We start from the raw sequence: 21,521 nt of genomic DNA, 5'->3' as shown, positions 1-21,521 counted from the left end.
TTGTAGCTAAGAATAATTTCTATCTTTTCAGGATCTTGAGGTGATAAAAATCATTCCTGCCACAAAGCATTTTCTTACGGGGAAAAAAAAACATGAAAAGTCTTTGATTTAATCTGGGATTTGATATATGGAAATAATACTTAATCATTTCCCTTAATTCTTTTATCTCATTTGACTTGTCCAAGAAAGTGGAAGGAAGGAAGGAAAGACGGAAAGAGGGAAGGAAGAAATGAAGAGAGAAATGGAAGGAGTGAAAAGCAAATAAAGTAGAAGTCAGATTTGATCATATTGAACCATGGTAGACTGGTAGGAAAGTCTAAACAGATGCCTCAATTTCTGAAAAGTGATTAGGACATAATTAGTCAGTGATACTTTTGGGAAGGTCGCAAGGAACCATCAGGGCATCCATTCATTCACTTGGATGAAAATCGCTAAATCATCCAGATAGCTAGTTTCCAATGGAAATTTATATAACTAGTATCCTTCAGTGCATTAATTATGGGTTGATGGTCCTCAACCCATGTTTTAAACAACTCCTGGTTCCAGAGTCATACTGAAAACATCTCAGAGTATCAAGCCCACTGTAGACACAGTTTACACTTTAACATTTTAGTAATCATCTCAAAAAGGACTGTGTCTTCAGCATCTCTGTGCTCACCATCTGCAGGTTATACCTGAAAACCAGGCATACACCACACACATGCAGACAATCCCTTTGAAAGCAATCATTTTAATCATACAAATGGACAGGAGATCACAAAGACACATCTGGGGGAAAGCGTTCTTCCATGATTCACCTGATTACTTCTAGGTGTATAGACTGATGGTGAGAACAGGGTCAACTGAAGGAAGCCTGTGCCCAGAGCTGGTGCGTGAGCCAGTGGGAGTGGCTGCTGGGCCAGCACTGACAGGGTTAACCAGCCTTGCCAGCATGAACAATGGAAACTGGGCAGCTCTAAATGAAATGAGCTGAATATTTCATTCGGCCACTCAGCTGCCTGCTCCAATTGCCTCCTTTACTAAAATAAGAGCTTAATCTAAAGTGACAACAACATCAGTTTCTGTGTGCTCCAGTCACACTGAACATGACTTCCTTAACATAAACACTATTTACATGGACCGTCTGGATATAGCAGGGAATCAGGAGCGTGCCCAGCTAAGACACAGGGTACAATGAAGGACAAGGAGCAGGCAGCTGAGAATTAACATCAGCAAATGAAAGCCTGACCCTCAGAGGGCATGTCCCTGATACATTTTAAAATGAGAGAGCATTGCACCAGTAACCTCAGCCTTTGTAAAGACTATGCCATTTAAAATAAAATAGCACCTTTTCAGTTTAGATACTTAACCAAATGCATTATGTCTGACCCATTTTCCAACTTCTGTGTCACGAGAGGATGGATCCCTAGCTGCAATTATTAGAATCTTTCAAACAATTGCAACCAATAACCTACCTCCCCAGACTCCTTCTCATAGCAGCATGTACTTCTTGGAGATAAAGAGGGCATTCCATTCTGGGAGGGCAGGCCAGTCAGGGGAGTAGGAGAGAAGATGTGACCTTTGAACTGAAGGCTTTGATGTAGCTGTTAGTAGTACCCAGGAAATCCCAGGTTGAAAGTGGCTTTTAGCTGGAGAGTCTGGAAGATTAGAAAGCAGGGTACGATGAGGTACTAACCAGTCGGGGACCAGAAACTACCACAAGTTACTTATTTCCAGCACCCTAGAGTAGATATCGAGGTAGACATCAATCCTGAATATGCATCTTTGATGGTGTCTTTTCATGAATAGAATGCTTTTCACTATACTAGCAACCTCTGGAATTTTAAGGATCATAACATGTAGAAATAGTTAACTTAGCTGTATTAGAATTATTGCCAGTTATTTAAATTTAGTGATTTTCATCCAAGTTCATGGATAAGAAAAGTAAAGCATACAGAACTTGCTCACATATTTGAAACCATGCAGCAAATCAGAGAGTAGCAATAAGGGAAGAGAATATGTAGGTTGTTTTTTGTTTTGTTTTGTTTTTTGTTTTTGGTCAATTATTTCAGCTTTAAGTCACCATAATGCTCTCCTTTCTAAAATGGCTATTAAAATTTCTTTCAGTTAAACCTTCTAAAAGACTTATACCCATTGCACATTTGTGATTTCTGGGCCCTAAAGACTGCTACTGAAAAATAGTAGCTTTTTTTTTTTTTTGTACAGGACAATGATATTTGTCCTTGTTCTCACATTCTGTGTCTGAGTAAGTGTCCTTGCAGTTTGGTTATGTGTGTGTACTGGGGGTGGATTTCACCCAGAAAGGGTGGCCTCCCTAGGTGGGGTGGGATAGGAGTGTGTCCCGCTAGGATGCGAGAAGTATGGAGTGGCTGCTGGTTTAGCAGCAAATCAATATGCACTGGAGAGTACAGACCAAGTAAAAGAGGGCTTAGATTGTATTTTTGGTTCTTCATTGATAGTGGAGTACAAGTGGATTCCTCCTAAGAAGAAGAATTCCTTCCACACTTATTTTCCCAAGCCATGAGCCAAGCAGACAGACGACAAGCCTTCACAAGCTCTCCTCATTCTGAAGGTTTTTGGATCTTTGTAGTTCCCATGCCTGCAGTAGTATAGGGATGTGATGGAAGTTTTTAGATAAAATTATTATTCACAAAAGAATAAATGGACTAATTGTTTCCTATCAGTATTTTTTTTCCTAAGAAAAAGGATAGTGAGTGATGGGAAGAAAAATAGGATCATCAATATCTAGCTGGCCTTTGTAGGATGCCCATTAATCAACAACCATCTACTGAGAATCTAAGAAATCATCAAGCATTATGTTTAGAAGATAGAAGTTTTTCTTTGGCTTCTTGAAGCCCACCATTTAGTGACAATATTTATAAGAATTTAAAAAAGAAAAAAAAATTGACTTATGTGGAAGGCCAGTATCATGAGTGTGAAAAAGTGCCATTTTTGTTGTTTAAGGGCACACCTGTCTACTGTGTTGTCATCTTCATTTTAACCTAAGGAGAATGTGAACATGAAGATAGAGGACCAAAAACCCTTTCCCACCACTTACTGAACAGCTTTCAGGTACTATTCTTGGTGTGCTCCCCAAAGAATTAAACACATTTCCTCACAATCTAAAGGGAATGCAAACACTTGTAAAAATAATAGTCATACAACTTGATAAGTGCTTTGATAATAAGATCAAAATCAAATGCTTAGATCGGAAGAGTTGGGATATAACCATACCTGTCCTGTGAGACCTCTTGAAATGGCAACGACCTTGACACCTACCCCCAGTAGTGGCAGGTACTTTCCTCAGCCTGCTCTGAGCATCAGTAGGGAACAGAAGCAGCAGTGGTGGGGGTCACTCCTGGCACAAGTTAGGCTTAGGAGGGAGCCTCTGCTCTGAGGACCAGAATCCGTGGGATTTGCTGAAGAGCTTTGGGAGGCAGTTCTGTATCTCATCTTTGCTTCTCTCTGCTGAGATTCTTGATGATCTCTGTTTTTCCTGCTCAGGTGAGGATGGGCTTGCCTTCCCTAGGTGGGAAGGGGCAAAAGTAGCTAGAGTGTGAGTTGCAGGCTTTCTTTTATTGTAACCCATTCGGAAGAATTTCATGGCTTTGATGAGAAAATGCTTGAAACAGACTCAGGCAGCCTGCAAAGTCTCTTGCATATTCTTTCGGTCACCTTTCCCCTAATTAATTAATAGTGTGGTCAGGTCTCAGTGCTGGGTACTATTGTGAAGCCACTCATAGTTATAAATTTTCCCAGTGCAGGATGTTTTGAGAACATTTTGCCATCCTTATCTTCATGTAGGTGCCTTCCCTGTGAAATTAATCATAAAAAATCCTTTCTGTTGTCTGTTGCTCTTTTTATTTTAAACCTTTGGAAAAAGATATATCTGTTATGTGTGTTGTATTTTGTTTTACTTTCTTTTCTCGTCTTTGAAAATTGGGAGACAAAGGGTTTTTCTTTTTTTTTTTTTTAACTGATACCTAAATCGTACATGGTAATGAGGGAGACATGTAATGTTTTGACACATGTATATGTTGCATGATGTTTACATCTGGCTAAACATATTTATCTCCTCAAACATTTGTCATCTCTTTATGGTGAAAACTTTCAAAATTCTTTCTGTTAGCTGTTTGAAATGTAAAGTACATTTTTGTTATCTACAGTCACCCTACCGTGTAAAGCACAAAGTTTCTTATAGCTAAAATTGAAGATAGTGTCATCCCATGATTTTTTTTAAAGAATAGAAGAGTTTTTGCCATTTTTAAAAGTATCATTTTCAAGCTGAGCACTAGTTTTCATGAAAAGGACCATGTTTTAAAGCATGAAACTTATATAAGATTTTGTGTCTTTTAAGTTTCTGCTTAATCACTTATTTTTTTTTTTAGTATAAATTTTACATAGTAAATTACTAGCAGAAAAATCAACTGTACACATCTCATCATTCAAGTATCTAGTTTTTTGGAGAGGGTTGAAGTGGGTGATAGATTCAGTGCAGATGATCCTAAAGCTGTTTATCCTCCAATCCCTTGCAGAACCCTTCCTTATAATACTGGGTTGTCATTCTGTTATCTCCGACCCTGATTGGCCTGCAATTGCATCCCATTGGCAGGACCACAACCCAAAAAGTCAGCATCGTGATTTTGCAGCAGCTGTTTCTGCAGAAGGTAAATGCCGTACAGATATTGATGAGCTGGCTAATTTGTTTAGTAGACAGAATTTAGAATGGGGAACAGGATTTGTCTGCTAGCTGTCATCATCCATCAGCCCCAGGCTGCCCCAGGCAGTAGGTTTGCTTTTTGCCAGCTTCTAATTTTGCTTTATTTTTCCTTAGCTTCAATCTACTTTATTCATTTATTATAATTGGGAGAGTGTTGGTTGAGATAGAAAAGGAAAAAAAAAATACTCGTGTTCTACTCTAGAGCTTGAAGGTTCTCATATGCTGCTACTATTTGATAACAGAGGATTCAGACTGGACCTGTTGGTCTGTTGATTGATGTAGTTAGGGGAGAAGACCGAGCTCTCACAGGGGGCTATAAAGCACAGTGTGACTGGAGGACTTGTAAAAGCTATTCTGAGTCCTGCAGGTTTCTCCCTGTCTCCACCAAGATCACAATATATCATTAGATTTGTTCTTTTGAGATATTCAATTCATTTAAAAATTATTTCTGAGTGCCCATACCCACTATGTGTTTGATGTTATTATAAATATCAGAAATATACTGAAGAACAAGGCAGAAAAAAGTTGCTGCTCTGAAAGAGTATAGATTCTAGGGGTGAATACAGAAATAGGCAAATAAATACACAACACATCAAGATAGCAATCAATCAAACGAAGGAACCAAAGCAGAGAAAGGGTCGGGTTGGGGATGCCATTTTAGATAATGAAATCAGGGAAAGTTCTTTGAGTAGGTGTTCTGATACCTGAACGATGAGAGACAAGTCCTGTAAAGATCTGTGGGGAGACTTTCAGAAGAGGAAATGTCAAAGATAAAGACACAGAAGAGACACTGAGCTGTTGAGTTCTAGGAACAGCAAGAAAGTCAGTATAGCTGAAGTAGGTGATGGTCATGGCGAGCACTAGAGAGATGAGGTTAGAGAGGAAGATGGTCAAATCACTTGAAATTTCATTGTAAGTGTGGTGGGAAGCTGGTCACAAGTTGGAGAGTGACTTGGTCAGGTGTACATTCTTTAAAGTTTCATTTTAGTTTTGATTAAAACATAATTATACATATTTATAGGACAGAATGTGATGTTTTATATATGCATATGTCACATGCACGGTTTTAAAAATTTAACTCTGACTACTGTGTGAAGAGCAGGCTGTAGGGGGACAAGAGAAGAAATAGGGGATTGGTGTGTAAACCATTGCAGTCATCCAGTGAGAGGTGCTTTGGGTTTGCACTAGGTTGACAGTAGTGGAGTTGGAGAATTGTTCAAATGGTACCTACTTCATGCATTCTTGGATACTCTAAACTAAAAATTTGACATAAGGGGTAAAGAAAGGGGAATCATCAAAAGTGATGTGTGTTTTAAATTCAAGTATCAAAGATGAGAGTGTCCATAATTAACTCCTATATTTGGGGAAAAGATATAGGCTGGGATGAGATGGTGACTAACTTAAAGTTGTTTTTAAACATCATTGTTGACAAATTTGAAATAACACGTAGAAGAAAGGTTCATGAGACTCAAAATAAATAATGATACCCTGCACTTAAAGCAGGAGAATCATTTCTATTTTTTCAAAGTTATGTTTTAAGGAAGCTGGTAAAATCCTAGTTGGTGTTATTATGCAGTTCATTTCTGAATGCTGAGGAGGAAATCAGTGCTCACCAGAAGCTAATATGTGTTCTTAAACATCTAATCATACAGAATTACCTACTTTCTTCTTAACAGGCCTCCCTATTACCAGAGAACATGATTTATGAAAAGTTGTTTTATAATATATTATAAAATTCTGGTGAACTTTGATTTAGTTGCCCATGTGTTAATATAGATTAATAGCTTAAGAACCATACCTAAAGGAGATGGTGTATGGTTACCAATCGAAAGAGACCTGTAGACAGTGGCATCCTTTTTATTAATGGGGTTATACTTTTTTTTTAAGAGAGAGAGAGAGAGAATTTTTTTAATATTTATTTTTTTAGTTTTCAGCAGACACAACATCTTTGTATGTGGTGCTGAGGATCGAACCTGGGCTGCACGCATGCCAGGCGAGCGTGCTACCGCTTGAGCCACATCCCCAGCCCAGGGTTATACTTTTGATTACTTTTATTAAGAGCTTGGATGAAGTAGGAAGAAATCAATGGCAGTAACAACTAACTTTCTTCTTTTGGAGAACTCATACTTTGTGCTTTGACCTATTTTGACTCATGTAATACACAAAATTCTGATAGCCTCAGTGTTAGCCAAGATTTAATGAGGTAAAATTTAGTAGTGTTGAAATAATTCTACATGTATTATAAGAATCAGTTAGACATTTACAGGTAGGGAGTATCTGAAATTAACTTTTTGTCAAAATATTCTGGTTAATTTTATGCTCAGCATTAGTCAACTGTAAAACATAGTTGCTGAAGCCAAAGGTAGTTGTTGCCGCAGTCTGGCTGGGCACAGTCAGGAGCCACTTGTCAAAAGAAACTAACTTTATTTTTAGAACCACACACGCCAAACAAAACAGCCTCTCAGGAAAAACCCTCAGAGCCTCAACTGCCACCACCGGCTTTCCACAAGCCTCTCTCTCCCCCCCAAGCTTCTCTCCACCTCCCACAATCCTCCTGCTCTTGAGGCCGATTGGCTGGGTCACGTGGGCGGAGCCAAAAAAGTCCCCCAATGAGCAGCTCCGTGGTCTGAAAGGGCAGGGAAACAGCCCAATGAGCATCACCGCAGAGGAGCCAATCAGCTAGATGTTGCTGGGGCCGAGCAGCCAATCAGCTAGATGTTGCTGGGGCCGCTGTGAGCCATACATCAGCCGGCAGCTGGAAGTTTGCTGGCAGCTGGAAGTTTGCTGGGGCCCCTTCGGCTGTGGCTCTCAACAAGTTGTCACATTTTATATCATCAGTAGCAGAGTAGCTTTAGCCAATGATGCAATCACCCAGTGGAATGTATACTGCTTAGTTTGCATGTGTCAATTCAGGGTAAAATACTTCGAAGGACATTGACAATGTCTGAAGATGGTGAAATAGGGGATAAATAATCTAGAAACTAATAGTTTATACATAGAGAAGAGTTGTTTCATCTGTTAAAAAAAGGAAAAAAAAAAAAAAAAGAAAAGAAACTTGGGGAGGATTTCAAAACAATCCAGAAATAGGAAAAAGGATTGGCCTCTTAGTCAGTCAGGGTCTGACAAGAAGATGATGGGCTTAAATGATTTGAAAAGAGTTTAATAAAAAGAATAGTTTCAAAGATATAGACATGGTTTAAAATCCAAGGCCACACTAAGATATCATTTCATAGGAGAGCTACAATAAAAAAGACGGAAAATAACAATTGTCAATGATGATAAGGAGGAATTAGAACTATCATATACTGCTGATGGGAATGCTAAGTGGGAAGCTATTTGGAAAACAGTCTGACAACTCCAGGAAAGATTTAATCTCATAACTTACCTTATGATTCATTAGCTCATTTCTGGGAATCCAAGGGAAGTGAGAATGTAGGTCCACACGAAAACTCATAGTATTCATAGCAGAATAATTCATGATACTCAAAAGTGGAAATAATCAAATATGCATCAACTGATCAGTAGATAACTGTGTAAAATCAGATAAATGTAAGATAAATGTATTCTATCCTTGCATAGGAATATTATTCAGCAATAAAAAAATACTGATACATGCTATAACATATATGACCCTTGAAAACACCATACTGAGTAAAAGAAATCATTCACAAGAAAACGCATATTGTATGATTCCATTTGTTGAAATGGACATCCAGATAGCCAAATCTATGGGGGCAGAAGGTAAATTAGTAGCTACTTAAGGAACAAGGCTTATCAGTAAATAAGAAGTGACTGCAAATGGACATGGGGTTTCTTTTTAGGATGATGAAAATGTTCCAAATTTTATTGTGGTGATGATTGAACAATCCCATCAATATGGCAAGAGCATTGAATTCTACAATGGGTGTTTTATATTGTATGATAATTATATCTCGGTAAAGTTGTCACAAAGTAAACCAGTAAGGATTGGTGGAACACTCTAGGGTTAATAATGGCAGGGAGCTGTCACCATCCCTGGGTCTGAAGGAACTAGGATAGGGAACAGTATGGAAAGGCCTATCTGAATGGAGAGTGTCACCAGACTCTAAATAGTCACCTGCAGAAGTATACACCCTGACATTATTCTTAATCTGTGCTCAGATCACCTGTGGATCACAGGGAATCTCTTTATGTGACTCAGAAGGCAGCATCCTAGGGAACAGAGTTGGGTGAAAATTGAAGAATCTGGTACAAGTAATCCTATCTCTCTCTAAAGAGTAGTTAGAACCAGGTGTTGCCCAAAATGAAGTGGATTTTAATCTCTGAGAGCAGGATTGGATAAAATCTGCGATGATAGTGAAATTATGTAGAGGATCCAGTTGTGTGTGCTAGATTTGCCACTCCAAGTTTCTAATTCCAATCACTGGCATACTGAAACCGATTTTATTATCGTTTGGCTAATTATGATTTTGGAAGTTCAAAATTTGGGCTTTGGCTAATAGAACATATAGTAGGTTCATTTTGATGAGTGGAAAAGCAAAGAAAATTCTGTGAGTATGCCTTGTTCACTTTGATTTCAACCCTAAGTGAACAATAAATTGGACTTCAGTATAGCTACAGACAGTTCTGGAAGTGAAGTGGCAGAAGAAAACGTAAGCTGATCATCAAAGAAGATGTAGGATTTGGAGAAATAAAATTTGCCTGCTTATTAATTTTACTGATATATATATATATATATTTTAGTACTGCTTTCCTTTTTAGCTTATAATGATAGCATAATGATGACAGTCAAATATTCCCTCTGAGAAAAGTTACTGTCCATTTTCTGACACATGAAAGATGTCAAACAAGCTTGCGTGTAATCCTCCCTCATGTATGTTTTACAAGGACTCCTTCTGGAGTCATGGAGGTGGGGAGATGATATGCCCACACTCTACCCCTGAAACCCGCATCTGACTGTGCTGCACCCAGAAGGCATGCTTTACACAACTCCACACTCCTCTGGCAGAGTCGGGGTCTATGGGGATGGGATGAAAAAAGAGGAGAAGATGGGAAAGTTACTCAAGTGACCATGTTCATGGAATTGCTGTATTCAGCAACCTCGTGGTTTGCAAGCTCCTCATATTGAAGACTTTAAAGAAGTTATTTGATGACTTTTAGGGTTTTCTAAAATTGGTACTTCTACTTTGTGCCATGTTTTATATCTACTACATTAAATATATACCAGTATAATCATTTACATGGTCCTGTGCCAGAATACAGAAACGAAGATGCTCATTTACAAATGTGGACAATATCCAAATAAACCACTGATATACCCTGCCAACTTAAATGGGTGTAGGATTTGGAAGAAATACTTAAGACTATGGAATGTACTCTTCTATTTATCTTTATTCCTGGACATTCAGATATATTGCATAAATGCTTTAAAGGTGTCTTAGATTTATAGAAATTACCTAATTTCACCCTCAATATTTTTACAGCCTAATTTACTATTTACTAAAGGGTGAATAGTTTAGATTACTTTGTCTATTTCTGTAAGTACTGTTTTAGCTTTTTTAATTTGTGGCTCAAATAAATACATCATCAATTCATCTTAAGGATGCCTTTTCACTGGTATTAGACATTGTGGACGTAGAGATTCCCAGTTATATTATTAGTACCCAGAGTACAGCTTTCACACTGGTTTCTGAATCCATATATTTAATGGATTCACAATTTTATCTTTCACAATTTTTTTTTTGGTACTAGGGGATTGAACTCAGGGATACTCAACCACTGGGCTACATCCCCAGCCCTATTTTGTATTTTATTTAGAGATAGGGTCTCACTGATTTGCTTAGTACCTTGCCATTGCAATCACTATTTTTTTTTTATTTCACCATGAGTGGGAAGCAATTTACCTATTTACATAGTATTTTTCATGAAGCATCCAACTTTAAAAAATCTTTATGAAATTAGGATGAATAGTAGAATTAAATTATTTAATTCATATAAAATAATACAGAATTTGGCATATAGTATTGTAAAAATAAAGCACAAAACCTAGCACATACTATGGTTTGATAAAAGTGATAGTAGTAGTGATGCTGGTGATAGTGATGATGATTGTAAATTAATATACAAAAGTCAATTTTATATAATCAATTTGTGGAAGGTGAGTAAAAACTTAAAACCTTTAGTAAAAACTTTGAACCATTTATGGTCTTACTTTTAAAAAAAATTCCACATAAATTTTAGAGATAAAACATGAAACGTAGAACATTCTCAGATTGAGGTCCCCATAGTCCCTCAGAAGCATGAATGTAAGTTTCTTTGCTGTTTCTAAAAAAAGTGTGAGATATTCATGTCCAGACATGGCAGTACACATTATTCCTCTGGATTATCTAAACTCTAATGGTATATCCAGCCCTGTCCCCAAACCCAGGCTATTTTTTACTTCAGTATTAATTGCATGTGTGGACAGTGTGAATTTGGCTGTCTATGATTCGTCAGTATATGATTAAGGAATTGTCTATTAAAAACAAATGACATTTTAAGATTTCTGCATTTTTTTTTAAAGACCATCAACAAAGACACTTCCAATACTGCCAAGTATCTGAAACAAAGACTTGTTTGGAAATAATCACTTTTAGTGGTCATAGCTAGGAATAGTATTATTTGGGAATATAAATTTCTTTTACATGGCAACCTCATCCCTGAACACCAACCTCATGTATCCAAATCCTACTGGGCAGCTCCATTTGGTACACATAAAGCTCTTCCCTTTAGTGGCCTTGGAGTGGGCTCCTCTGAAGTCTTTCATCATGAGTTCAGGGCAAATCTATTCCTCCCATTGTCCAGAACCAAAACTTGTCATCATCCTTGATGTCTCTTTTTCACTTATAATTACATCTAAACCCTTAACAAAACTACTCACACAACATTTCCAGAATCATCTCCACTGTTTCCTGTCTTGGCCAAGCCACCTCATTCCCTGTTAGGGCTATGAGCGCCCATCTGGACTCCCTTTAGCCCTGTTCTCCTTCATTGTTTTGGCATACATAGCCAGGGTGAGCCCTTGAAGTGGAAATCAGATTAGTCATCTTATGTCATCATCTGCACAGAGCCCTCCAATGGTTTCCTGCCTCATAGGAGTCCTCACTGTGACCCTCAATGAGCAGAGCAGCCTTCACTCACTCTACTGGCCTGCTCCACCTTCCACACTCTTCCCCTTACTTACTCTGCACTGGCCACGCTGCCCATTGCTTCTCCTCCAACATGAAAGCTATCACCCCTGGCCCTCCTTAGGGCTTTCCTCCCTGGCAGGGTTCCCAGGCCTGTGGCCCTCTTTGTTCTGGAAACAGATAATAGCATGACTCTTTTCCCAACACTTTCTTCCAGTCTTGACTCAAATGGCACATCAGCCTTACTGAAAACTTTAGGTAGTCCTGCTCTAGTACTTTCTAGCCTCCTTCACTTTGAGTACTTAGCACTCTCCTATCTAACATGGCATTTTGTTAGTTTGTCTTATGATTTTTTTGTTACCCTGAGTAAAACATGAGCTGCATGAGGGCTTGGAGCTTGGTCCCTTTAGTTTACTGCTGCAACTCCGGAGCCCAGGATAGTTTCTGACTAATGGAGACATGCAATAAATATTTGTTGAATACATGGATAATTCAAGGCTGATTTTTGCCTGGTATTCTGTATTTATAGCCAAAAAAGTCATAAATAGTTTTGTATTGCTTTGAGTTACACATAGGCAGCTTTGGGGTTAAAATGAAATTCTTAATTGTTATTTTTAGTATCCATTTATGTTCTCCCTAAAGAATCTGTCTGCTCTGGTGCATCTATCACATTTTTATTAATTAACCACAAGTCTAATGAATTTATCTGACTTTTTTGAACACTTTTTTGAACGCAGGTCACTCATAAGAGACATGCTCCAACTTTTTAAAGACACTTCCAATTTTATTGTTAAGGTAAGACTAGCAAATAATCCATATAGAAGGCCATTTTCAAATATGAAGGGCTTTTGAAAGAGGAATTCATAGAATACCAATTAAGATTATTTTTTTTAAATACTCTCACCCCTTCTAGTGGCTATAGGGTGAGAACATGTGACTTGGATATTTTAAAAGTTTCCACGTGATTCCACTAATCCACAGCACCTCCCAGTAGGAACTATTGATATAACAGACATGAATGTATTGTGCTTTCAGACAAACTCACCTTACACCTTATATATCAGGCCTGTCAAGAATATTCTCACTGTATAAATTGAGTTTTCTACTTAAAGAAACATTACTGAATCTATCAACTTTGGGGGTAATAATCTATGTTAATACTAAAAATAAACATATGTATTTAATTGTACGTGCTTCCTTTTTATGAAAGAGAGTGTTTTGCCTGGTGGGACTGCATTAGTGTCTGCTTTCCAGGCATTTGACATGTTCTTACCAAGAGATAGTTCTCACACCTTATGCCTTCTCAAGTAAAGATTACACTGGCCCAAAGTCTGTACTTGATGTTTTTCTTAATCTGTTGCTTACTGCCCTGTAGATGTCCTCCTTGGGAATTTTGTTTCAGATTTAGGTGAAAGTTTTAGGGAACTCTCTTTCTAATTAGTTGCCAGTTTCTGATCAAACAAAAGTTGGATTGTGTTTTCCTCATTCATCCTTTACATTCAGAGAAAGCTGAACTTATACCCATGCTGTAAACAGTTCGACATCATTTTGACCTCAGCTGACAAAGTCTTGGGTTTTCCTCAGTTTACTCTCTATGTACTCTGCTTCCCTTCTTAAAAATGTGTCACGAGAACTGGGACAATTAAAAATACTTGCCCTTGAAAATAAGAGCTCCATGAGTCTCAGTCTGGGGATGAGTTTATCTTGGTTCTGTGAGTTACACGCACGCACACTAATTTACTAGTGCTGGAACCAAATGGGTTGAAAATCCTTGTTTTCCCACCAGATGGGTTATTTTAAAATATCACAAAACTTCTGAGGTTATTTACATTACAAATGCGCTTCTTCACACACATCAAGAATTGAGTACCATGTTTTGACAGTAACTCCTTTATGAAATTATATGTTGCGCAAGTAGAGTAAAATTCAAGTCATTCTCAAGGGAGCAGGCTTATGAATCTGGATGAGGTCACACCTCTTTAAAGATGCAGTTTGATAATCCGACATCAAAACAAAGGAATTCTGTTAATCCTCTCACAAAAGTGCAAATTGCTAATCAGATCCCTGGGCTGGGCTGGCAGCTTGGTAAACAATAAGCTTGGCAGAAGAGCAACTTTGGGCGGATAGATAGCTGAGAAGCTTGGGATACCAACTATGCCCCTACTTAGCCCAGTTGGGCCTGTTGTTTCGAAACAATTACGTATGTCAATGGAGGTGGTTTTTGCAGTCATTGTGTTCTTGTGCTTTTCTCCTTCCATGTTAATGATGATGCAAATCAATCTTCCTGTCTTTATTTCACTTCACTGGTGTATAGGCTACTATGCCCCCTATATTCTTTTCACTTGGATGCATGTGTCTTTTGAATTTTCATTACGCATCTCTCTACAAGCCCAGAGGGTTTTCCTTCCTTCCCATAACTAGTGTGGTGGTATGTGAAAAAAAAGAATCTTCTTCTGGAAGGTGTAATAATTAAGACTTAAAAAAAATTATTTCTGTAAGTGACAAAATTCAATTTAAGGCAGCTTAAGAAAGAGAGTTGGAGTTTTGGGGGTAAAGGAAAACCAGCAAAGCAAATAACCAGTGAGGGGAAAAGGCAGACATGAAGATGGGGCTCAGGAACAGTTGGAACCAGGAGTCACACCGTCTGGACTTGATGCCCTTTTCTGCTCCCCCAGTCAGTTTGAAAGTTGACTTTATTCTTTCTTCTGCAGTAGAGAATTTTTAATGTGGATTACTGACAGCCTTGGAGTTTCATAGCTCACTGCTTTCTCCTTCTACTTAATACAGTGTCACAGGGAAGGACTGTGATTGGCTCAGCTTAGATCATGTTCTTGTTCTGGACTCATCCACCATGTGGACATGACCCCATATTGGTCAGAGCGTAGAAGGTGCTTGCTGTGTTCTTTTCAGACTTACTCTACACTTCTGAACCTGAGGCTTATGTGAGCATGTAGAATTACTGTGCCCATCTCAATACCACTCTTTTCAACCTCTGTTTGGCCTTCTTGGTGTTTCCAATGTGTCCCCAAATTTGACTGAGTTAATTTGAAAGCAAGAACTACAACTGCATTTTAAAAGGGTCTCTCATTAAAAGAGTGCATGAGTTTAAATACTTCCAGCGAGCTTCCGGTCTCCTCTAAGAGAGTATTTGTAAATTATTTGGATACAGTGGTACTGAGAAGAAGCAAAAATTACAGTTTGGGTTGTGGAGTCTCATTCTAGCAGGTAAGAGCTGGGTGCCTCTGTTTTGGTGCTTTATGGATTGCAGTTGGCAGGTTGGTGTTCAACCAGATGAACAATGTGGCACATGACAAATCTACATCTGTAAAAGGAGAAATGAGTCAAGGATAGAGGTTTGGGGCAGAGGATGGCCCTGTGGGAACAGCTTACCCACAGCCAAAGCTTTCGGAATAAGAGCACTGTCTTTTTAAAAGCAGTAGGGGGCAAGGATTGAGGGAGTGCTCACAGCGGTAAGTATAACACAGCTGTGCTCTGTTTATGCTTCGGCTACAATAAAAAAGCTATAAAATGTGAGATGTCATAGCTCCACTTTGCTTTATTTATACTATTTCCTCTGAGCTCTGTCACACTGCACATTCATCTGCTAAGTTGCAGCAAGAATGGAGATTAAAATATCACAGCTCAAAATAGGAGTCAAGCGGAAGGAGATTCATCATAGCCCTATTAAAAATATGTAAATATGGGAATGAAGTCATTTTAAAGCTATACAGCCTCCTCCTTTGAGTTAAGATCCCTTAAGCAAGCGGTGGCTATGCCAAGGACAGCAAGGGGACTTTTCTTTCACCCATGGAAATCCTTTTAAGATTAAAGACTGTTTGAATTGCAAATTATATATGTTTTCCAATAATCATACCCAAGTTAATAATGGCAGGAAGTCTGATAGAAGACAAAAACAACAAAATCTTTTTTTTTAAATTAAGGGTTGTATGTTGTTCACTTGGTAAGAATTTTTCAAATTAATATATGAAATCTCCTTTTTGACCTTAGTTAATGTAATTTGAGGAAACTGTACAAGCATCACTAGGTAGGAAAGTTCCAAGAAGGAAACTGACGTTTAGAGATATAATCTGCCTTTCCACAATCCAACTACCCAACTGGACAGCTCAGATTGGAAGTTAGGACTTCTACCTAAAGCTCTGCTAATAAAATTATCTCTTTGATCTTTTCCTATACCTCTAGTTCTGACAAAAAGTATTTCACTCTGCTGTCTATATGGCGTGCATAGGAGAGTCAGGGATAGAGTTTTTAGACAGAAAGTCTGGAATATCTCAAATGCTATTAACAAGCCTTTTACGATCTCTTCACTGTGCTGCTGAGTGGCTGTTGATCTTTTGACCTCCTTATTTTCCAAATGTGCTATTGCTATTGTAGTAATAATAAAGACCAACACTTACTAGGTGCTTACTGGGTACCAGGAACAGTTCTGAGTGTTTGATGTGCAGTAATTACTTTAATCTGCATGACAACCTTATGGAGTAGGTGCATTATTTCTCACATTTTATGGATGTGGAAACTGAGGCATAAGATTACACAGCTTGTGTGAGAGAGCAGCAATTCAACTGCTATTGTCTTTCCCAAAGTATGAGAAAACCAGTGGCAACAGCGGTGGCTGGAAAATGGGACACTTTGGGTTCCAGGTACAGGCCCTCTACTACTCTTTTTTTTTAAGTTTTTTTTTTTTTAGTTGTTGATGGACCTTTATTTTATTTATATGTGGTGCTGAGAATTGAACCTACTGCCTCACACATGCTAGGCAAGTGCTCTACCACTGAGCTCCAGCTTCAGTCCCTCCTCACTACTATTCTTCATAAAATTTTCTCACCTTTACAATGAATTGAATACATTATATGTATTTTTTCATATGATTATGTCCTTTCCAGTTCATCTTTGCCTGTATCTGTATCATTAGCTCATGAAAATGCTTTCTTTTGACCAGCGACATTTTTTTTTTCATTGTTAATTTGTTTCAGAAACATTTATGTTAAATATTTCTAATATGTAGTGACTGTTGAATTTCTTTTGTCATATACTTTTCACTGTGTTTTATTTGAGCTCTTGAATGCAGTCAATTGGGGGAACATAGGTGGCTGAGGACTTTCTGGCTGTGTGATGCTGTGCAGTTTCTTAATCCCTGTCAGTTTTCTCATCTATGTAATATGGTGTAATCAAAGTATTTCTCCTATTGGATTATTGTGAGAATTAAGCAAGATATATGTGTAAATCTCTTAGCACAGTGCTTACTTGTAGTAGTAAGCTACTATAAAATATCAGAGCATTAGTTATGATTATTTTTTTGTAGTCCTGGGCTTTGAACACAGGACGTTGTTCATGCTAGGCAAGTGCTCTTTCACTGAGCTACATCCCCAGCCCTGCAGTTATGATTATTCTTGATCATAACTGAGGCTCATTTTGTATATGTGTCTCTTGTTCCTTACACTTTCAATTTTTCCATCCTAATTGGCAAATCAGGTGACTTCTTTGTGCTTACATTCTTGAATATGAAAGATTCAGGAGCTATCAGGAATTAACCAGGATGGGACTTCAGAAATGGTGTAGGCCAGCCCTTTAATGTGAGGAATATAATACCTGAATGATCAGTGACTTGTTCAAGAACAGTAGCTGGTAGAGCAGAGACAAAGCCCGCAGGTCCCAGCTGCAGATTTCAGCATAACCCTGCTACCTTCATATGTTCATGGCTACTTCCTTGTGTGATAGAAGACAGGGAAGTTCTTGAAATGTATAAGAGGAAACACAGTGAGCATCTGAGGGGTTTAAATTAGGCAAGTTGCCCTCGTACCTCAGACTGATTACCATTTAAGATTTTAGAGCATGTGCTAGGAGTGATGGCACACTCCCCATAATCCCAGAGGCTTGGGAGGCTGAGGCAGGGAGAACATGAGTTCAAATCCAGCCTCAACAAAAGCAAGGCACTAAGCAACTCAGTGAGACTCTGTCTCTAAATAAAATACAAAATAGGGCTGGGGATGTGGCTCAGTGGTGGAGTGCCATTGAGTTCAATGCCCAGTATGAAAAAAAAAAAAGAAAAAAAAAGATTTTAGGTCATGCATCTTTTCGGCAGACTTCGAAAGAAGACTCTAGGAAAGATGCTTTAGGCTGCAGGGAGGACAAATGGTCATCTTTCTATTGACTTTGAGGAATTTGTGTTCTTAATTCCTTTTTTTGGTGTTAATTGAGGTAACAGTTTTCAGTAGTATAAGAATAAGTAGACCTAATGTGTTTAAACAAGGTAGAAAGAAAAGGTATTGTTACAGCAATTAAAATAATTTAAATAGGGAAATATCTGATAAAAGAAAGTAATAATTTTGATACACATATAATGGGATGAACATTCATCAATTTTTATTTCAATACACAAAAAGGAAAGTGGAGCTGTTTTCATAATCTACTTTTTTCTCCAGAGCTCCCAACCTACTCGGCAGGTTGATAGGTAGTAAAAAGTGAACACAACATCAGGTGCAGTGGTGCACATTTGGAGTCCCTGCTACTCAGGAGGCTGAAACAGGAGCATTGCAAGTTCAAGACCACCAGATTGGCAACTTACTAAGACTTTGTCTCAAAATAAATAAAAAGATCTAGGGATGTCATTCAGTGGTAGAGAGCCCCTGGGTTCAATCCCCAATACCACTGGCAGGGGGAGTGAAGACAGAATTACTCAGTGTCAAATCACCCTGTTTGTTAGTTTCTTTCTTTCCCTGTTCAGATCCAGGACTAGGGTGGGGAGCAGGGTACCTAGGATGAAATATATAAGGAGGTGCCACTCTCAGGTGCCAAGCTTGCACCTACATGACCCTGAGAGCACAACCTTTGACTTGAATTTGTTCATGTTCTGGTATTTAAAAATCAGAATGTACCTATTACTTATTTGAAACATCACTATCACATCACTAATAATATTAAGTATATCCTTCTATGGATACAAACTGTGGATGATGTATGCTTTAGGTTTCAGGGAGGAAAATTTGCCTGGAGCTCCAGTACCATACAAGAGAGTTCTTTAATGGCTGATGTTTATCTTGCATGCTGGAATACGTACGCAGGGCCAGGCCACCAGGAACTCATAATTAAGACAGGGTTTTGGGAAGAGGAGGAGTTATTGCTACAATATGTCTAAAATGTGTTTGGCACACATTTCATGTTACTTTATGAATTTTTATTCCTTACTTCTAGTCTGGTTTCTACTCTTTTGGGGGGGCAGGGGAAGGTACCGGAGATTTAACTCAGGGGCACTTGGCCACTGAACCACATTTCCAGTCTTATTTTGCATTTTATTTGGAGATAGGGTCTTACTTAGGGTTGCTTAGCATCTCGATTTTGCTGAGGATGGTTTTGAACTCGCAATCCTCCTGCCTCAGCCTCCTGAGCTTCTGGGATTATAGGTGTGTACCACCTGCACCTGGCCTGGTTCCTACTCTTAATTTATAATATTCCCCCTTTACCACATGTGTATCTTGTTCAGATACTCCTTGACTTACAATGGGATTACACCCAGATAAACCTATCATAAATTGAACATGACTTAAGTAGAAAATACATTTATTATACCTAACTGACTGAATATTATAGCTTAGCCTATCCTACTTTAGCAAGCTCAGGGCACTTACTTTAGTCTCTAGTTGAAAAATGCTCAAGTTATAATGAAGTATTGAATATTACAGTAATGTATTGAATACTATGCTGAAAGCAAAAAACAGAATGGTTGTATGGGTATACTTTTATACCATTATGAAATTGAAAAATTGTCAGGCAAACCATGGTAAGTTGTGAACAATCTGTATATTTTACCCTACAGGAGAGATTTGGTCCAGCCTTAACTTGTCCCAAAAGGCTACCTATTCATAATTACTTACTGAATCTAAGAATTTGGGATGCATATGCTTCTTGAATTTTCCCCTACACTCTGCTTATAGAAGAGGCAGACCTGCAATGTCACACACTTTTAGTACAATTTGATAAATTGACGTGATTAGGTACAGTATTTTATGGGAGCACAGAGAAGGGTCACCTTCTTTTGCCTGAGAGGGTCAAAAAGTGTTCCCCAGAGAATTGAAGCCCTGGTTAGCTCTTAAAGATTAATCTTGGTCTTCCAATTGAACAAGATGGAAAGTGTATTTTTAAAAGTGCAAAACTCAGTGAAGGGCAGGCCTTTGTCTGTCCTATTCAACACTATATCCCTGTCACCTAACACAGAATTTAGCACATCGTACACACTTCAGTATTTAGCGCATCAGGGAACTTTATTTTGAAGGATGTTGAAATTGGTTTTTGAGCAGGAGTACAACATGGTAAGATCTGTGTTTCATAAAAATAGTATGGTAGTGTTATAGCAAATGAATAAAAAAGGAAATGAGCTGAGCTACTGTAGTAACACATTCTGCAAAATCTCCTGGGAGAGATTCCATTTAAGTGATCCCCAGCCTCATTCCAGGTAGTTAGAGAGTATGTCCTGGGACTGAACGGATGGTAGTTTCTCAAGTTTGCCTTTAGATGGAACAGTCACTGCTTACCTTCATCCCTTGAAAAGGCCTAAGAAAAGTTGGAAGTGATTGACTGCATATTGAAGAGTTGCCTTCTCAACTCTGTACAAGAGATAAACAGCTAAATTTTCCAAGTGTCATGTATGCAATAAATACAAACTAGTAGTTTGTTGTGCATTTATTTTTTAGAGTAGTTCCATGAAACATCAGTGCTAGGAGTAGTAACCTGGGTTACTATGGTTAATTCAACAATGTGTGATTCTTGTTTTCAGAGTGAAAAACTGGAGAGAAGTCAATAAAGGCTTACAGGATCTTGTGTTCCTGTGCAACAACATGAGTACAAATTCAGTGCCTAAAGTAGTCATTCTTTAGCTCACAGTTTTGCAGATCAGCAACCCAACCCTACCTGGTTGGGATCTCTGCTCAGGATATGAGACAAATCAAGGGTGGTCAGGCTGAGTTTTTATTTGTAGGCCCTGGTGGGGAAAAAAATCTGTCTACAAATTCATCTTGTAGTTATCAGAATTCAGCTCTTTGTGAAGCAGGTCCGTGTTCATTATTGGCTTTACGTTAGGTGTCTCCTATATTCTAGAGATGACCTCTATTTCTTGCACATGGCCTCTTCTATCCTGAGTCATGGTGTGTCAAATCTTCTTACTTCGAATCTCCATCTTTGACCTCTAGCCTAAGATTTAAAAGACTTGTGTGATTAGGTTAAATTCTACCTAGATAATCTGTCTTAATTTTTTTTTTTAAGTAGAAAAGGCACACAACAAACCTTGTAGAGAGTTTTAAGGAATTTTGAGATAAGACCAAATAAGTTTTAATAGAGATTTGTTTATAACTGGTATTTTAGCTCATGATCAAAAAGGTCAGGTGCCTGGTGGCAATCACTTCTCTTTATGGTGAGGTCTGATTCAAACAAGACCTATCTTAGATATAGCAGTTATAGTCCCTCTCCTCATGAAAGCAGAGCCCTCACTCTGTCAGTAGGATAGTGCCAGTAGGGTGGTACTTACCACTTCTAAAGAAAGAGGATAGAAGAAGAGGACATCTTCCTTCAGGTTCTTTCTATTGAAGGACAGATCAAGATTGGAATAACTTATCCCCCAAAATATCAAGTACCGAGAATGTGAAGAT

General features: G+C 38.3%; 1 protein-coding gene across 8 annotated transcripts in view; it reads left to right on the top strand.

Annotated features, from left to right (window-relative positions):
• The window catches only part of Sox5 (SRY-box transcription factor 5), a 960,532-nt gene that overhangs the window by 152,489 nt on the left and 786,522 nt on the right, over nucleotides 1–21,521 (top strand). The window contains exon 4 of one of the 8 annotated variants that reach the window (XM_048787310.1): nucleotides 4,536–4,667. The exons of the other annotated variants lie outside the window; for them this stretch is intronic. The gene's annotated coding sequence lies outside the window, so the exon portion shown is untranslated. The remainder of the gene's footprint in view (nucleotides 1–4,535; nucleotides 4,668–21,521) is intronic. 8 annotated transcript variants of the gene reach the window in all.

This window comes from Marmota marmota, unplaced genomic scaffold (genome assembly GCF_001458135.2).
Source record: "Marmota marmota marmota unplaced genomic scaffold, marMar, whole genome shotgun sequence".
Lineage (NCBI taxonomy): Eukaryota > Metazoa > Chordata > Mammalia > Rodentia > Sciuridae > Marmota > Marmota marmota.
The sequence above is the reverse complement of the archived record's forward strand: the minus strand, read 5'-3'. Positions and strand labels throughout refer to the sequence as shown.